At 46.9% G+C, this 18,860-nt stretch overlaps 1 protein-coding gene across 10 annotated transcripts in view; it reads right to left on the minus strand.

Annotated features, from left to right (window-relative positions):
• The window catches only part of SUPT20H (SPT20 homolog, SAGA complex component), a 167,924-nt gene that overhangs the window by 132,090 nt on the left and 16,974 nt on the right, over nt 1-18,860 (minus strand). For 8 of the 10 annotated variants that reach the window (XM_030200395.1, XM_030200396.1, XM_030200394.1 and 5 more), the window contains exon 1: nt 14,736-14,774. The exons of 1 other annotated variant lie outside the window; for it this stretch is intronic. The gene's annotated coding sequence lies outside the window, so the exon portion shown is untranslated. Of the gene's footprint in view, nt 1-14,735; nt 14,775-15,023; nt 15,063-18,860 lie in introns of those variants that run through there. One more of the 10 variants, XM_030200392.1, reaches the window with a different exon arrangement.

Below are 18,860 nucleotides of genomic sequence, written 5' to 3' on the forward strand. Positions count from 1 at the left end.
AAATCCTTTCGGTATAACATGGGATTGCTGTTTCATCTTAGTGAACAGGACGATAAAAGTTGTGGAAAGTGAATTTTCACACCTACACAGACTCATCATTCTTCCATACATCCAACTCTTTTGTCAGTTGTTGTACAAGATGTTTATGAGTCATGCCTGAACAAGAACTCAGTAACATAAAATCAGTCATTCCAAAATCTAGAGGGTAATTGGAAAACATTTGTTTTTGATTGCAGACAATTCTGTTAGAAGATGAGAGCTGTGGAAAGCAAATCTGTGTTTTATTTTTTTCAAACATACTTTGCTATAATAGAATGTCAGATTTCTTTCCATGACCCAGAAAGACATTTTAACTTCATCTTTTGTATAGACATGCATATATGTTACTCTGGAAAAATTGTTGCAATGGTATCTATTTCTTAGGAACATAATTACAGTACACATTCAGTAGTGTTTACTGAAAATATGCTTCCTTGTAGATTTAGCACAATTATCATGTTTTAGAGTCTGTAAAATGAAATTTAAATAAACCTTAGCTGTAGAAAGAACCCAAACACTGCTTTGCAAATGTGTGATATGCATTCTATAACCCTAAACAGCTACATGTTTCTTTTTTTAAATAAATATCTTTATAAAAGTTTCCATTATGAGAGGGAAGTGACGTCACGAGACGAGATGGCTGCCTAGGAACTCAGCTCCTGCATTTCCATGCGCTAGCAAGAAACTATCTAAAGCCATCCGCAGCCCTATTGGAGATTTTTTTGTAGCAGCTAAGTCAGCACACATTACTGATCGAAATGAGTAAAGCGACAGGGTCGCAACATCGAGAGAGAGAGCGCCATTCTTCAAGGCAGATGGCGAAAGGCCTGTCGCGCCATGCGTCTCCGGAGCAAAGACGTTCGTCTGATTCGGACACGGCATCCTCCCATGCGGATCAGCGCGCCTCGGTCCCCAAAAAGAAAAATGCTCCTAAAGACCTTGCAAAGTGCTTGGAGGCGATCCGCGAGGAAATCAAGGCTTCCCGAGTAGAGATCTTGGAACACGTGGACGCCATCAGCCTTGACTTGCGTGAGCTGGGGGGCCGAGTGGAGGAGCTGGCCGACGAACAGGCAGAGACTAATGACGCAATAGAAACGCAACTATCTAAACTGTCCGATCTAGCAGAGGATTTACAATACAAAATGGATGACCTCGAAAATAGGGGTCGAAGGCATAACTTGAGAATTCGGGGTGTACCAGAATCTGGAGGAGGAGAGGATGTCCCTACTATTGTGAAAGCGTTGTGTGCTACGATCCTGGGCGAAGGCACTGCTTCAGACGCTGTGGAGATAGATCGTGCACATCGAGCATTGGGTAGAACAATGGCTAATCGTCCCAGAGACATAGTAGTGCGCTTTACATCATACGCATTCAAAGAACGGGTATGGCAGAAGGCCCGTCAATCTCCCACTTTGGAATATAATGATGCACGAATCTCTGTCTTTCAAGATTTATCTGCATACACGCTGGCGCAGAGAAGGGCCATGAAACCGGTACTGGAGGTTCTGCTCAAAGAAAAGATCACCTATCGTTGGAACTTTCCTTTTGCAGTAAGTTTTGCATTAAATGGCAAACAGCTCAGGTTTCGTAAGGTTCCAGAAGCATGGAAAAGCCTTCATGAAGCAGGTCTGACCACCACACCGGTGCCACCCGCAGGGATTGCGCCAGCGACGAAAGCCAGAATTCAGAAGTGGAAGCAAGTTGGACAGAGCAACCAGAAGACAGGGACCAAAACTGGTTAGAGCAATAACTGACTATGTTTGATTCTGAGAGGTAAAGGATCAACGATGAATATTGATGTTTATCGGCTGGACAGATGCATAGCTGTAATGTATATTATATGCAGTTGAGGGGCTGTGAATGAGTGATACAATGTGAATGAGTGTTATATTGAGATCAACATATGAAAAGAAGTGGATGTGTGAAGTGCACGGGATGGGGGAGGGGTGGTGTTCTCGGGTTGTGGGTTGCTTCTTCTACTAACCCAAGCAGTGCCAGTAGCACTGTTTGGTGAAACGGTAGGGAGGGGGGATAAATTAGGGGGGGGAAGAGAAATGGGGAATATATCCATTGGTAAGATACAAAAGAGGGAGGAGGGCGGGATGTGGACAAGGGAAGGGATGCAGGGAAGAGGTAGAGGAGGGAGGACCAGGGGTTGCGATGGGGTAGTTAGACTAGAAAATACAATACAATTTGTTGAAAAGTTGTCCCTGCAAAATGAAATTGCGTGCTTAAAATCAGTCCAGTAATGAGCGCAGAATTGAAAATATTATATAATGTTAAGGGATTAAACATGCCCCAAAAGAGACAGAAGCTCTATAAGGAACTACAGCAGTTGAAACCACATATTGTTCTTTTACAAGAGACACACTTACGCTGAAAGTTTGAACGATTTCTCTCCTGCTCGGGATACCCGGGGGTATACTGTGCATCATCTGAGGCAGCTAAGAAAAGTGGAGTTGCAGTGCTGATACATAGCAAGGTAGGGGCCAAGGTACTGCAGGTTAAAAAGGACCCAGGAGGACGTTTTATATTCCTCCATATTCAAATAGACCAGGTTGACTTAACGATTGCATCAGTATATGCCCCAAATAGCGGGCAGGAACAGTTTTACGCTAAAGTGAAGTATGCTTTAACATCATTTGCACAGGGATCTATAATATTGGGGGGAGACTTTAATGCAGTCATGAACCCGAGCATAGACAGAACAGGAGCCACTAAAACAGAAGGGAAAAGAGAAGCCGTAGCGCTGGAGTCATTGGCCCGTTCTCTGGGAACTCTAGATTTGTGGAAATTGACACATTTAATGGATCGAGATTACACATTCCACTCTCGGGTACATAATTCCTATTCCCGCATTGACTATTTGTTTATAGATGCCACATTGGTGGAGCGGGGACCGCAAGCTGGAATAGGTAATGTGACAATCTCAGATCATGCCCCAGTGTGGGTCACCCTTCCAAATATTAGAACAGAAACCAAAGATAAGAGATGGACACTAAACACAGGCCTTTTACAGGAGAAGGAGGTGGAGGAGGGATACAGGAAAATGCTGAAAGAGTATTTGGAGTTCAATCAAAATTCAGGGCCCACAATGGCAGTAGTGTGGGACGCCATGAAGGCTGTTTCTAGAGGCTATTTTCTACAGCTTGCTAGTAAGCGATCCAGGGCACGCAAGATGCAAATAGTGAAGTGTCTGGAAAGAATACATGTACTGGAGGGCCAACATAAGGTAACTAGGTCACCTCAGGTGTGGAGTCAATTATGTGGAGAAAGGCTGATATTGGACTCTATTTACTCGGAACAGTTAAGTCTGGGTCGGGAAAGATTCAGGGCAGGAACATACGAGTTTGCCAACAAGGCAGGGCGCCTTTTAGCAATTAAGCTTCGGCAACAAAAAGTAGACCGTATGGTGAAACAAATTCGAGATGGAGAGGGTTTGATACTATACACTTCAGATCAGATACGTAAACGTTTTGAGGACTATTACCAAAGTTTGTATGCTCAAGAGATTGCCCCACCCATAGAGTCAATCGACAATTACTTGGCTAATAGTGAGCTGAGTACTCTGGCTCCTCCCTACAGGGAAAAATTGGAGCAACCAGTCACTCCAATCGAGGTCCAAGAGGCCATCCATAGTTTGCCCTCCGGTAAGTCGCCAGGTTTGGATGGACTACCAAATGAGTTCTATAAGAAATTTGCACCAGAGTTAGCCCCCATCCTGGCAGACTTGTTTAACAAGGTGGGAGAAGGAGAGGCATTACCCTTGACCATGATGGAGGCCTGGATAGCGGTGCTGCCTAAGCCAAATAAGGACCCGACAGAGTGTGGCTCATATAGGCCTATATTGGTACTGAATGCCAATGTTAAAATACTAGCGAAGGTGTTGGCAAGTAGACTAGCACCTTTGATGCCGACTCTAATACATCCAGACCAAGTAGGGTTTGTGCCGCACCGAAAAGCAATGGACAACATTAGACGCACTCTGGATCTTGTGTTTCTAGCAGGGAGGCATCAGAGGCCTCTATGTCTCCTGAGTTTAGATGCAGAAAAGGCCTTTGATAGGGTCCACTGGCCATTTATGTACAAGGTGCTGGAGGCTATGGGATTTGGAGCTCAATTTAGGAGATGGATTCAGGCATTCTACGCAGTCCCCAAAGCATGTGTCCGAGTGAACGGGAGTAACTCTGAGCTATTTACTTTGCATAGGGGAACTAGACAGGGGTGCCCGCTATCCCCATTATTATTTGCCATGGTTATGGAACCATTTGCCTCTAAAATCCGTTTAGAGCCAGAAATTTCAGGGGCACGAGTGGCAGATAGAATACATAAAATGGCTCTCTTTGCAGATGATATCCTGTTATATGTTACTCGACCTTTATCTACTTTCCCAAATCTTATACGCCTTATTGATGAATACTCCACACTATCTGGTTTCAAAGTCAACATGACAAAATCGGAGGCCCTGAATATAACACTTCCACAGGATACAGTGGAATCCCTGGAGGCGTCCTTTTCGTTTAGATGGGCTAAAAAACAAATTAAATACCTGGGGGTGAACTTAACACCAAAACTATCTGATTTATATGTGGCCAATTACAAAGGACTAAGTAGTGGCATTAAGAAAGATCTGGAGAGATGGGGGGGATCTAGAGGTTTCCTGGTTTGGAAGGGTAGCAATTGTCAAGATGAATGTGCTCCCTCGACTGCTATACTTATTTCAAGCGCTGCCTGTAATGCTGCCCAGGCGACTCTTGTCATCACTTCAAGATTCTATAGTGCGTTTCGTCTGGGCAGGAAAGAGACTGCGACTAGCGCGTAAGCTCCTCTATCAAGATGTTAGACAAGGCGGCTTGGGTGTCCCAAACCTCATATGGTATTATAGGGCAGTGCAGGCGAAGGCGGCAGTAGAGTGGTACCAAGACTATCCGGATAGACAATGGGTGCATATTGAACAGCACTCTCATGGGTCATCCCCGTTGGGGGCAGTCATATGGCTCCCCAAATCATTTAGAGCCTTGGGTGAGGGAGCGTGTCCATCCATAGGTGTCGCTCTCCACTATTGGGATAGTTTGTTTCCAGGGGGGAGGTGTACGCTTACACGCATGACACCAATAGCGTTTAACCCACTGTTCCTGCCCGGGAAAGACACTGGGGTATTTATTAGGTGGTATAAAAAAGGCTTGAGAACCTGGGGCCAGTTGTTTGAGGGGGAAACTTTGCTTCCCTTCGGGGCCTTGAAGAGTGTGGGTTACGTGGGGGAAGATGATGAATTTGCATATCATCAATTGGCCCACTTTCTTAAAACCGAAGCTGTAAAAACAGTACTGCAACGGAAAAAACTAGGCCTGGGGGAGGTTTGTGAAAATTACGCCTCTTCAAGGGGCTTGATTAGTTGTTTATATCGTGAATTACGAGTACAATCTCCCAAATACACCCTACACAGGAAAAGTTGGTCAAGAGAGCTGGGAGTGGCCCTGGGGGAGACCGAGTGGGAGAGAATAGAACGGACAGTACGGGGTGTTTCTACTCATGTACCGCTTAGGGAAAATGCTGTGAAAGTACTTTTTAGATGGTACCTCACGCCAGATCGCCTTAAGCGAATATATCCTAACTCCTCGGGACTATGCTGGAGGGGGTGCGGTAACAAAGGGCCCATGGGGCATATATGGTGGCATTGTGTAAAGGCCCAAGCATTTTGGAAATCAGTTAGAAGTAAAATACAGAAATGGACTGGAAGTTTAATTCCTTGGTCACCTGAGTTTTTTCTCTTCTCAGCAAAACCACCTGGTTTAAAGACATGCCAGCAGGACCTGGTGCGGCATGCTGTGGGGGTGGCACGAGTGGTTATTGCCTCACAGTGGAAAAATGTAGGGGTTCCATCGATTGTCAAATGGCACAATAAGTTGAGCTATGTGTGCGAGATGGAGAGACTTCTGGCTGAACGCAAGCACCAACTGGGCAAATGGCACTCAATATGGAAAAATTTCACATAACTGTATTATGCTAGTAATAAGTAAAAGAGATTAGGAAGAGGTTTGTAGGGTACGACAATCAGAGGTTGCACTGGGGGGGGGGGGGGGGGAGGGGGGATTCTTTGCACTATAAAATTGTTAAGAAACAAATAAAAAATTTTTGAAGTTACATGTGGTTTAAAAAAATAGAAACTATTGACGAGGAGAGATGGAGAGAGGGGAGTTATCATATGCAAATGTATCATTAAGACCCAATGCTATACTCTCACTGTAATGGATACATTATTGTATTGTTCAATTGTTTAATAAAGACTTTATGCAAATAGAAAAAAAAGTTTCCATTATAGCTTGGGACTGAACTGCAGAAGATTTAAGGCCTGTTAGTAGTATAAACGTTCCTCCAAATAGAAACAGAGAAAAATGAAGGCAGATAAAGACCATATGGCCTATCCAATCTGCCCATTCGTGCCATCAACTATCCCTTCCTCTCCCTTAGAGATCCTATGTACTTGTCCCAAGCTTGCTTGAATTCAGATACAGTCTGTCCCTGAATGCAGTTCTGTTGGGTCTTCCTTCTTGTTTGGGACTGAGAGAGGCTGCTAATAAAATGTGAGTTATCTTTTGTTTTGTTTTTCTGTCCTATTGGCTTGTTTGCCGAGTAGTTTTCTACCTGTTTCTGTTAAAAGTGATTACTTTATTGCTTGTTGATGTTCAAACTTACTATTAAAAACATAAACATTTATTACATTTGTACCCCGCTCTTTCCCACATACAGCAGGTCCAGTGCGGCTTACATAGTAAAAAGAAAGCATCTTATATGGTAAATAATACAGTAAAAACAAGGAAATGTAGAAACAGTATTATAAATTGTGATCATAACTACTTAAATTATGAAAGGCATTACAAAGGACATGTGAAAAGAACGTAATGAACTAAAATAGGGAAGGTAGACAAGGATATGATAGGTGAAAGGGAAGGCGAATGGGAGGGAAATGGTAAAGGATGGAGGGAAGAAGATGAGGGATTGAGTATAACATTGGGGTCAGAGTAAGCGTCGACATCTTAGCAGGAGTATCGTGGTGATCTGGTGGAATTAAGCTGGTCCATTAGGGTAAACTTGCTTGAAAAAAATGGGACTAACATTTTCCTGAAAGGTAAATAGTTATAAAAAGCAATGCCCTTAAAATAATCTAAACTAGAGCAAACTGGAAAGGTTTTCAAGTACTTGGCCAAAATATATAATCTGGGGGGATGCTAAAGAAGTCAGGCTGTGAGGCCTTGTGCTCAAGCAGGGCAGGTGGGAATAAAGTTATTTGTCATGACCCAGACATCTTTAGTATGCAAACAGAAATCCAAAATACGCATATTGTACTTGACAGAATAAGACTGACCCAGCTGGTTGACATGGAGGGGCATAATGGAACAGAAACGCCTATCTCCATGGGCGTTAATCTCCGAGAACGGGTCCGTGAAGGGGCGGACCAAACTGTATTTACGAAAAAAATAGACGCCCATGTTTTATTCGCCAATGTGTGAGCTGGGCGTTTTTGCTTTTCAGCGATAACGGAGAATGAAAGCGCCCAGCTCAAAAACGAATAACTCCAAGGCATTTGTTCGTGGGAGGGGCCAGGATTCGTAGTGCACTGGTCCCCCTCACATGCCAGGACACCAACCGGGCACCCTAGGGGGCACTTTTACAAAAACAAAAAAACAGGTAAAAGAGCTCCCAGGTGCATAGCACCCTTCCATTGTGTGTTGAGCCCCCCCAAATCCCCCTCAAAACCCACTGCCCACAAGTCTACACCATTACTATAGCCCTAAGGGGTGAAGGGGGGCACCTACATGTGGGTACAGTGGGTTTGGGGGGGTTGGACGACTAATAAGCATTAAGCAGCACAATTGTAACAGGTAGGGGGGATGGGCCTGGGTCCACCTGCCTGACGTCCACTGCACCCCCTAACAACTGCTCCAGGGACCTGCATACTGCTGCCTGGGAGGAGGGTATGACATTTGAGGGTGAAAATAAAAAGTTGTGAAACATCATTTTTTTGTGGTGGGAGGGGGTTAGTGACCACTGGGGGAGTCAGGGGAGGTCATCCCCAATTCCCTCTGGGGGTAATCTGGTCATTTAGGGCACTTTTTGGGGCCTTATTCGTGAAAAAACAGGGTCCAGGAAAAGTGCCCTAAATTCTAGCTACAAACGCATCCATTATCGGCGAAGGGCGCCCATCTCTGTTCGGGTGATAACCACGCCCCAGTTCCGCCTTCGACACGCCTTCGACACGCCCCCGTCCACTTTGTCCGCATCCGCGACGGAGTGCAGTTGAAAGCGACCCAAATTCGGCTTTTGATTATACCGCGTTATTCGTTTTTGTGAGATAAACGCCCATCTCCCGATTTAGGTCGGAACTTGGGCGTTTTTCTCGTTCGATTATAAGCTGGATAGTAATTTCTGTCACCGCCCCTGAGATTTGAACCTGTTATTCATGTCATTAAACAAGAGGTGGAAAGGTCTACAAGGATGTAGAAAAGGTACATTTACCAAGGACCTTACCATGACCTCTCTTTTGCTGATTTACAGGTACTGAGCTGTTCTGTTATGTTTTTCTTATGTCTTAGACAGATAAAGCCCTCTTGAAGCAGTGAGTGAAGGTATAAGGATGATCTTTGGTTGGGAGATAGAGGAGGGAACAAATGGAACAATTCTTCACTGCTACAAGCTGCTCTAGTGAAGCATATGGATTGAGAAAAATTTGACACACTGTACTGTACAAACATACAGTTTCCAGAAACAACACAAGTTGAGAAAAGTATACCATAAGACTATGGGAAAAACCAATTGGGTTTATAGTGAAATGTGATGACAGCAAGAAAAATGACAAAAACCAAAAATAATTCCACTAAGACAGTGGTTCCCAAACCTGGTCCTGGAGGCAATCCAGTCAGTCAGGTTTTCAGGATACCCACAATTTATCATTGAAGACGATGCCAAGAATTCTTATACTAGAAGCCCGAGGGATTGGATTATTACAGAGATGTAGAGAGACAAGATTAATATCTTCACTTCTGCTAAAAAGAAGGAATTTGGGAGCCAATCAGCGATCTGTGTGAGCTTAGAATTAAGGACTACAATTTCCTGAAGATTTAACGGATCAAGAATACAGAGTAACGATGTCATCAGCATAGACCAGTGGTTCCCAAACCTGGTCCTGGATTCAGGATACCCACAATGAATATTCATGAGAGAGATCTGAATGCAGTGGAGGAAGTGAATGCAGATCTCTCTCATGAATATTCATTGTGGATATCCTGAAAACCTGACTGGCTGGTGTGCCTTCAGGACCAGGTTTGAGAACCACTGGAATAAACAAATGTGGTAAACCCAAGAGAGTGTACTATGGGCAAAAAGGGTGCTAAGAAAACATTAAATAAAAAAGGAGACAGGATGGATCCTTGCAGGATACCATAAGAACATAAGAGTATTATTATTATTTGTTACATTTGTATCCCACATTTTCCCACCTTTTTGTAGGCTCAATGTGGCTTACACATAACCATTAACGGCGTTAGCCGATTCTGGTCTGAACAAATACATGGTATGAATGAATACAAAGTGATATTGTGGTAGAATGAGGTACATGTATGGTAGGTACAATTGGGGGGAACTTAGGGAGGGAAAGGGGGAAGAAGAGTCAGGTAATGTCCGTTATGGTCTTTGGTTACATTGTGTCGCAAGTCTCCAGGTATTTTTATGTTGGGTCGGTGAGGTATGCTCTTCTGAACAGGTCTGTCTTTAGTGCTTTCCAAAAATTTAAGTGGTCTAGCATAGTTTACTGGGTCAGACCAATGGTCCATCTAGCCCAGTATCCTGTTTTCTAGTGGCCAAGCCAGGTCACAAGTACCTGGCAGAAACCCAAATCATGGCAACACTCCACACTACAAATCCCAGGGCAAGCAGTTGGTTCCCATGTCTGTCTCAACAGCAGACTATGGACTTTTCCTCCAGGAATTTGTCCAAACCTTTTTAAAAAGCGGATACGCTAACCACTGTTATCACATCCTACGGAAAAAGTGCCAGAGCTTAACTATTCGTTCAGCGAAAAAATATTTCCTCCTATTTGTTTTAAAAGTATTTCCATGTAACTTCCTCGAGTGTCCCCTAGTCCTTTGTACTTTTGGAACGAGTAGATAAATATATTAAAAAAAAAATCGATTTACTTCTACTCGTTCTACACCACCCAGGATTTTCTAGACCTCAATCATATCTCCCCTCATCCATCTCTTTTCCAAGCTGAAGAGCCCTAACCTCTTTAGCCTTTCCTCATTTGAGAGGAGTTCCATCCCCTTTATCATTTTGGCAGCTCTTCTTTGAACCTTTTCTAATTCCGCTATATCTTTTTTGAGATATGGTGACCAGAACTGAACACAATACTCAAGGTATGGACGCACCATGGAGCAATACAAACGCATTATAGTATTTTCGGTCTTATTCACCATCCCTTTCCTAATAATGCCTAGCATCCTGTTTGCTTTTTTGGCCACCACCACACACTAAGCAGAAGATCTCAGAGTATTATCTACAATAACACCCAGATCTTTTTCTTGAGCGCTGACCCCCAAGGTGGACGCTAGCATCACGTAACTATGATTCGGATTATTCTTTCCAATGTGGATCACCTTGCATTTGTCCACGTTAAATTTCATCTGCCATTTGGATGCCCAGTCTTCCAATTTCCTAAGGTCTTCCTGCAATATTTCACAGTCCGCACGTGTTTAACAACCTTGAATAGTTTTGTATCATCTGCAAATCTGATCACCTCACTAGTTTTTCCGATTTTCACATCATTTATAAATATGTTAAATAGTACTGATTTCCATACAGATCCCTGTATCACTCTATTGTTCACTTTCCTCCATTGAGAGAAATGACCATTTAACCCTACCCTCTGTTTTCTGTCCAATAACCAATTCCTAATCCACACCAGAACCTTGCCTCATATCCCATGACTCTTTAATTTTCTCATGAGGAACTTTATCAAAAGCTTTCTAAAAATCTAGATACATCAACTGGCTCACCTTTATCCATATGTTTATTCACGCCTTCAAAGAAATGAAACAAATTGGTGAGGCAAGACTTCCCTCGGCTGATCCCATGCTGTCTCATTAAACCATGTTTGTCTACGTGTTCTGTAATTTTTATTCTTTACAATAGTTTCCACTATCTTGCCCGGCACCAACGTCAGGCTTACTGGTCTATATTTCCCAGATCACCCCAGAACCCTCTTTAAAAATCGGCTTCACATTGGCCACCCTCCAATCTTCAGGTACTACAGACAACTTTAACAACAGGTTACATATTACTAACATCAGAGTCAGCCTGAGCAGCACTACTTAGGAATGACAGTCAAGGAAAGAGTTATGTATATACTCTGTAATTTTCTTCTTTATAATAGTCTTTATAACATTTTGCCCGGCACTAATGTCAGGTTCACCTGTTTTTATAATTCTTCTGTAAGTGGCCCTTTCTGAGCACATTTTCCCTAATCCCAGTATCTTATGGGCTTTTCTTATTAGTTTGCCTTGTCTTCAAGCATGCTGGGTAAGTAGCCTGTTGCCCCCTCCCATTTTATCTGTGAAGAGTCGGAATGTTCACCACGTTTCTTCTGTGATGGTGCTACTTAACCTTTTCAAGTCCCTGTGATTTCATTGTGTTTTTACCATATTTAAGTATTTACAAAAAGTTACTTGCCTCTCCTACATGAGAGAGCTCGATACAGAACAGAGACTCTGATCTGCAGTGGCAGTGACTATTTCCAATACATCTCAACAGTAAGTGCTATTCTTTTTCTTTGGATTAACTGCATTAAAGAACAATTGGATCAACATTTTGAGTCTTTCCTGGTGATATTAATACTGATTTAGCTCTATGTCAAACTTTGCGATGCAACAATGCAAGAGTTCAGATGAAAGTAGGATGGGGGAATAATGTGACCCTGTCATTAAACATCTGAAAATGGAGCTGCAGACAGCCAACAGTCTCCTGGCTGAACATATATCTACCAAGAATGTTGTTTTCTGCAAGAGCTGCTTCAAAGATATCCATTTGAGTGGTCAAAAGGAGGTACTATTAGTACTGAATATTAAGTTAAACTCCCAGGGGAACCACAACTGCACCGATTATCTTAGATGCTTAATCCCCTTAACAAAAACAAACAAACAAAAACCCTTTTGGCTGGATGTGATGCTAATGTCTTCGGACCATTCCCTCTCACAATGCTAATGCTGCTATCTGCACTTTAATGGAGCTAAGGGACAAGCCGTTTTCCAGTCTGTCTTGCAGAAATTTGGGTGGGCATAAAGTCCTGAGCACCAGTGTACAATTTGTAGGCACCATGGTGATCTGGTACCCAGGATTTATTGAGCCCTCCTCTAATACAGATCATAGCAGCACATTTTTTTTCTGGTCTTCAGAAGGGCAGAGAATAAAGAATAACTGCCTCTGAGAATTTCTTTTCTTTATATTTCACTAGTAAAAAAGGCCCGTTTCTGACACAAATGAAACGGGCGCTAGCAAGTTTTTCCTTGGAGTGTGTATGTTTGGGAGAGTGTATGTGAGAGTGACTGTTTGAGAGTCAGAGTGAAAGTGTGAGTGTGTGAGAGAGAGAGTGAGTCTGTTTGTGAGAGAGTGTGTGTGTGAGAATGAGAGTGTGTGCAAGTGTGTATGTGAGACACAGTGTGAGAGAGAGTGTGTGTGTGTGGGCGAGAGAGAGAGTGTGTGTGAGACACAGATTCTCTGTGAGAGTGAGTGTATGAGACCAAGCGAGTGTGTGAGTGACTGTGTGGCACATAGAGAGTGAATGTGATACAGTGTGAGACAGAGTGTGTGAGAGTGAGAGTCAGAAAGACATTGTATATGAGAGAGAGAGTGTGAGCCGTGCCCTCCCAATCCATGGCCATCTGTCCCCTGCCCCCTCCATTCATCCTTTTCCAGCAATTCCCCTATCTCCCTGAGCCCTGCCCTCCCAATCCATGGCCATCCATGTTTCTCTGTCACCTGCCCCCTCCATTCATCCCTATCCAGCATTTCCCCTCTCTGCCTGAGGCCTGCCCTGCAATCCATATCCATCCATGCCCATCTGTCCCCTCCATTCATCCCTATCCAGCAATTCCCCTCTCCCTGAGTCCTGCCCTTCCAATCCATGGCCATCCATGTTTCTCTGTCACCTGCCCCCTCCATTCATCCCTATCCAGCATTTCCCCTCTCTGCCTGAGGCCTGCCCTGCAATCCATATCCATCCATGCCCATCTGTCCCCTCCATTCATCCCTATCCAGCAATTCCCCTCTCCCTGAGTCCTGCCCTTCCAATCCATGTCCATCCATGCTCCTCTGTCACCTGGCCCCTCCATTTTTCCCTATCCAGCATTTCCCCTCTCTGCCTGAGGCCTGTCCTGCAATCCATATCCATCCATGCCCATCTGTCCCCTCCATTCATCCCTATCCAGCAATTCCCCTCTCCCTGAGTCCTGCCCTTCCAATCCATGCTCCTCTGTCACCTGGTCCCTCCATTTTTCCCTATCCAGCATTTCCCCTCTCTTAGGGTTACCATTTTGTGTCCTCTGAAAAAGAGGACACATGTCACGCCCCCCTACCCCGCCTCATGCCCCGCCCCTGCCACGCCCCCTTCAGGTCCGGGTTCCGCCCCTATTCCCCCCCCCGTCACATAGTCCCCTCCCCCCCATCACATACCCCCCCCTCACTTACTGTCTAGCCCTGGTGGTCTAGTAGCGTCTTCTCTTCGGGGCAGGAAAGAGCCCCCTCTTTCCTGCCCGGAGCGCTGCCTGCCCTTGCCTGCTGCATCCTCCTCGGTATGGCTGGGGATTCAAAATGGCCACCGAGAGTTGAAGCGGCCTCGCGAGAGTTCAACTCTCGGCGGCCATTTTGAATCCCCAGCCAGACCGAGAAGGATGATAGACAGGGGAGGCAGCGCTCCGGGCAGGAAAGAGGGGGCTCTTTCCTGCCCGAAGACGTCACTAGACCACCAGGGAACATGGTAAGGAAGGGGAGGGGAGGGGACGGGAGACCACGCGCCGATCGCCCGCCCACACGCCCACCGCACGCACGCGCCTGCCCGCACCCGCGCCCACGTTTGTCCAGAAATCCGGACAAACGTGGGCGGGGGCAAAATCCGCCGGACGCCCCGGACATGCCCTCAAAAAGAGGGCATGTCCGGGGAAATCCGGACGTATGGTAACCCTACCCTCTCTGCCTGAGGCCTGTCCTGCAATCTATATCCATCCATGCCCATCTGTCCCCTCCATTCATCCCTATCCAGCAATTCCCCTCTCCCTGAGTCCTGCCCTTCCAATCCATGCCCATCCATGCTCCTCTGTCACCTGGCCCCTCCATTTTTCCCTATCCAGCATTTCCCCTCTCTGCCTGAGGCCTGCCCTCCCAATCCATGCCCATCCATGCTCCTCTGTCCCCTGCCCCCTCCATTCTTCCTTTTCATGTAATTCCCCTCTCTTCCTTCCATGACCCCCCCCTCGCATCCATGCTCCTCTCTGTCCCATGTCCCAGCCTGGCCCGCCCTCTTCTTCCCCCCCCCTCCCCCTCTCTTCGCATCCATGCTGTCGTTTTTCCCCTGCCCTCCTGCTCCCAGTGTTCAACTTTGCTGCCCACCCTCTTCTATCCCCCCAACATCCCTTTTCTTTTTTATTTACCTCCGTGGTGGCGGTTCCGGTAGCGCAGCGTCAGGGAAGGAGGCGGCGTTTCCGACGTCTAGCCTTCCCTTCGCTGTGTGTTCCGCCTTCTACTGACGTCATCATTGACGTCAAAAGAAGGCGGAACACAGCGAAGGGAAGGCTAGACGTCGGGAGCAGGGCCCGACCGCCCGAGTGCCAGTCCTCCCTCCCTCGGATGGCGCGCGACGGCGGAGTGGTGGGGGCGGTCCGCCCCGGCTGTCAGCGGGTGGGGGGTGGCCTGCACCCGCTGCTCCCACCCTGTCCTACCTTTAAAAAAAAGACTGTGGAAGCGCCAGAGGGACAGGCAGCACCGCGTGTCTTGCTTCCCTGCTACTAAAAATGTCTTCGACGTCGTCATTGGGCCTTCTCACATTGAGTCCCGCCCTTCTCTGAGGTAACTTCCAATTACCGCGAGGGTGGGCGGGACTCAATGTGAGAAGGCCCAATGACGTCGAAGACATTTTTAGTAGCAGGGAGGGCAGACACGAGGTGCTGCCTGTCCCTCTGGCGCTTCCACAGTCTTTTTTTAAAGCCAGTGAGGGTGGTGGGGACCGGAGAACAAAGCTAGTAGGTAGGTTGGGGGAGGGGGACTCAGATGGGAGAAGGGTGTGTGGGGTGGGGGTTCTCAGGTGGGGGGAAGGGTGGGGAGGGGGTTCTCAAATGGGAAGGAGACTACTACTTAACATTTCTAAAGCTGAGGTGGGGAGGGGGTTTACGGATGGGAGAAGGGGGTGGGGAGGGGGTTCTTGGATGGTTAAAGGGGACGGGTGGGGAGGGGACTGGGGTTCTTGGATGGGAGAAGGGGACCGAGGTGGGGAGGGGGTTCACAGATGGGAGAAGGGGGTGGGGAGGGGGTTCTTGGATGGTTAAAGGGGACGGGTGGGGAGGGGACTGGGGTTCTTGGATGGGAGAAGGGGACTGAGGAGGGAGTTCTCGGATGTGAGAAGGGGACGGGTGGGGAGGGGACTGGGGTTCTTGGATGGGAGAAGGGGACCGAGGTGGGGAGGGGGTTCACGGATGGGAGAAGGGGGTGGGGAGGGGGTTCTTGGATGGTTAAAGGGGACGGGTGGGGAGGGGACTGGGGTTCTTGGATGGGAGAAGGGGACCAAGGTGGGGAGGGGGTTCACGGATGGGAGAAGGGGGTGGGGAGGGGGTTCTTGGATGGTTAAAGGGGACGGGTGGGGAGGGGACTGGGGAGGGAGTTCTCGGATGTGAGAAGGGGACGGGTGGGGAGGGGACTGGGGTTCTTGGATGGGAGAAGGGGACCGAGGTGGGGAGGGGGTTTACGGATGGGAGAAGGGGGTGGGGTGGGGAGGGGGTTCTTGGATGGTTAAAGGGGACGGGTGGGGAGGGGACTGGGGTTCTTGGATGGGAGAAGGGGACCATGGTGGGGAGGGGGTTCACGGATGGGAGAATGGGGTGGGGAGGGGGTTCTTGGATGGTTAAAGGGGACGGGTGGGGAGGGGACTGGGGTTCTTGGATGGGAGAAGGGGACTGGGGAGGGGCTTCTCGGATGGAAGAAGGGGGCAGGCACTGGGGTCTGAGAAGTGGCCATATGGGAAAATGGGGGCCATGCCTGGGGCTGGTGGGAAAGTTGGGCATGCGTGGGTCAGGTGGGAGAATGGTTCTGAAAAGGGGGCCCTAATACAAGGCATGTGGATGAAGGGGCTGGAACTGGGGGCTGAAAAGGCGGGTAGGTGGGATAAGGGGGCTAGTACTGGGACTGGAGGCTGAAAACGGGATAGGGAGAAGTGGCTGGGGGGCTGAAGCTCGGGACTGGTGGGAGAAAAGGGCTGGGGCTGAAATGGGGGACTGGTGGGATAGTGGGGCTGGAACTGGGGCCTGAAAAAGGGGTGGAGAGAGGGGCAGATCCTGGATGGGGTAGCAAGAGGGAGGGCAAACCCCGGATGGATGGGAGAGGGAGGTCAAATTGTGGATTGAAGGGGCAGAGAGAAAGGGCAGACAGTGGATGGCAGGGATAGAAAGGGCAGACAGTGAATGGATGGGGGAGAGAGAGAGGGCAGACAGGGGCAGATGGTGGATGGATCATGGAAGGGGCAGAGATAGAGGGCAGATGTGGATGGAAGGAGCATGGAGAGAGGGCAGACATTGGATGGAGGGAACAGCAGAGAGGGCAGACACTGGATGACAGATGCTGGATGGAAGGAAGACAGTGAAAAGAAGATGAGGAAAGCAGAAACCAGAGACAACAAACTGTAAATAAAATATATATATATTTTTTTTGCTTTAGGATATAGTATTGTAGCTGTGTTAATAAATGTTTATAAATAGAACATGTAAATAAGGTAATCTTTTTATTGGACTAATTTTAATACATTTCGACTTAACTTTCAGAGAAGAAAACCCCCTTCCTCAGGTCAGGATAGGATACTGTAACAGTACTATACTGTATTGACCTGAGGAAGGAGATTTTGGCCTCTGGAAGCCAAATGTATTAGTCCAATAAAATGGGATTATTTTATTTTCTGTATTTGTTTTATTTCTATTTGTTAATTTGTAAAGTGGTGATTGGTATTTGTTAGTTTTTTCAAATTTACATCTGCTGTCTTTATATTTTGCACAGTACTAGGGGTCATTTTCTGTTTCTGTGGTGTTGAATTGTATGCAGAGTCTGGCATCTTGGGGGTTCAGTTTAATTTTTGTCTAAATATAAAGTTTAAATATTACTACTTATTCTATAGTGGATTAGGGTGTATCTGTGTTTGTGAAAAAGACATGGCTTTCAGTTGGCATTGACTGTGCAGGATCGACGATCTGTACTATTCTGTCAGGTTTCATTTTACAATAGGTGAATTGATGTTCTAGTGCTCACTGTAGTGTTTTAAGATGTTTTCCTTTTCTTTGTGTGATTCGTAGAAATGACTGCTTATGGTATGGTAGAATTGCTCAATAGGTCCTAGAGTGTTTTGTATTCTCGGCATACCTAGTACTGGATTTTGGAGGGGGTGTTAAAAAATGACCGGGAGGGAGGGGGGCCTTGGAGCTGGGAGCCCTAGGGGGGGAAGCCCTGGAGCTGGGGGCCTTGGAGCTTAGAGGGAGCAGCCCGGGAACTCAGAGGGAGGGGTAGCCAGCCCTGGAGCTAGGGTGGGGGCGGAGTTAGGTGGGGGCAGGGCTAGGGTGGGGCCCCATCAAATTGGTCTGCATAGGGCCCCGCACTTGCTAAGACCGGCCCTGGTCGGAAGCGCCGCCTCCTTCCCTGACGCTGCGCTGCCGGAACCGCCACCACAGAGGTAAATCTAATATAGTAAAACGCACCGTGCGTGGGTGCGATCCGTTTGTTTTTTTTTCTGCCCTCGCGATCCGTGTGTTTTCCCCGCCCTCGACGTCATGACGTTTGACGCGAGGGCGGGGCAGAGACGGCTGGGTGGCTTCACACCATGAGCGCCACGAACCCTTCTTCAGAGAGTGTTTTAGTGACTTCAGAACGTTGTCGGTGCGTTTTATTATATTAGATTCTCTCAAGGGCTAAGTTGGGTCTTCCTTTATAACCACTCCTTGTTTCAGAAGCCCTCTGATTTAGGGCAACCTTAATAGCTTCTCTGCCATGATCTTTTGTAGATGTTTATACCAAAATCATTTAGGTCAATCAGGAGCAAACAGAATGACCATCTCCACATATTCCAATATCATCTGCAGCCTAGTGGCCATGGGGAAGGAAGACATACAAGTGTTCCTTGATTGGCCATGTCTGAACTAGACACACGAAGCTACTGAAGCCTTCTGATCTTCTGGGGATGAAGTATGGGCACCTTGGCATTCCGCTTTGTCACCATTAGATCTATAAAGGGTAAACCCAACCCACTTTCTTCTGATCATGGAAAACATTTTGCCACCCAATTCCCACTCCCCTGCATCCAGAGTATGTCAAGAAATCCATCTTCACATTGTCTACCCCAGAGATGAGAGCTACCGCCAATGCTGTCACCTGATGCCCTGCCCAAGACATACTGAGTCTGGCTTCCCTTAGCGGCTAACGGATCCTGATGCCTGCCCCTCCTATTTACAAAGGCTACCACTGTCACATTATCTGACAGCACTCTGACTACTTTCCCACGAGAGGGAACAAAAGTGTTTTAGAATCAG

The sequence above is a fragment of the Microcaecilia unicolor genome, chromosome 4 (genome assembly GCF_901765095.1).
Source record: "Microcaecilia unicolor chromosome 4, aMicUni1.1, whole genome shotgun sequence".
Lineage (NCBI taxonomy): Eukaryota > Metazoa > Chordata > Amphibia > Gymnophiona > Siphonopidae > Microcaecilia > Microcaecilia unicolor.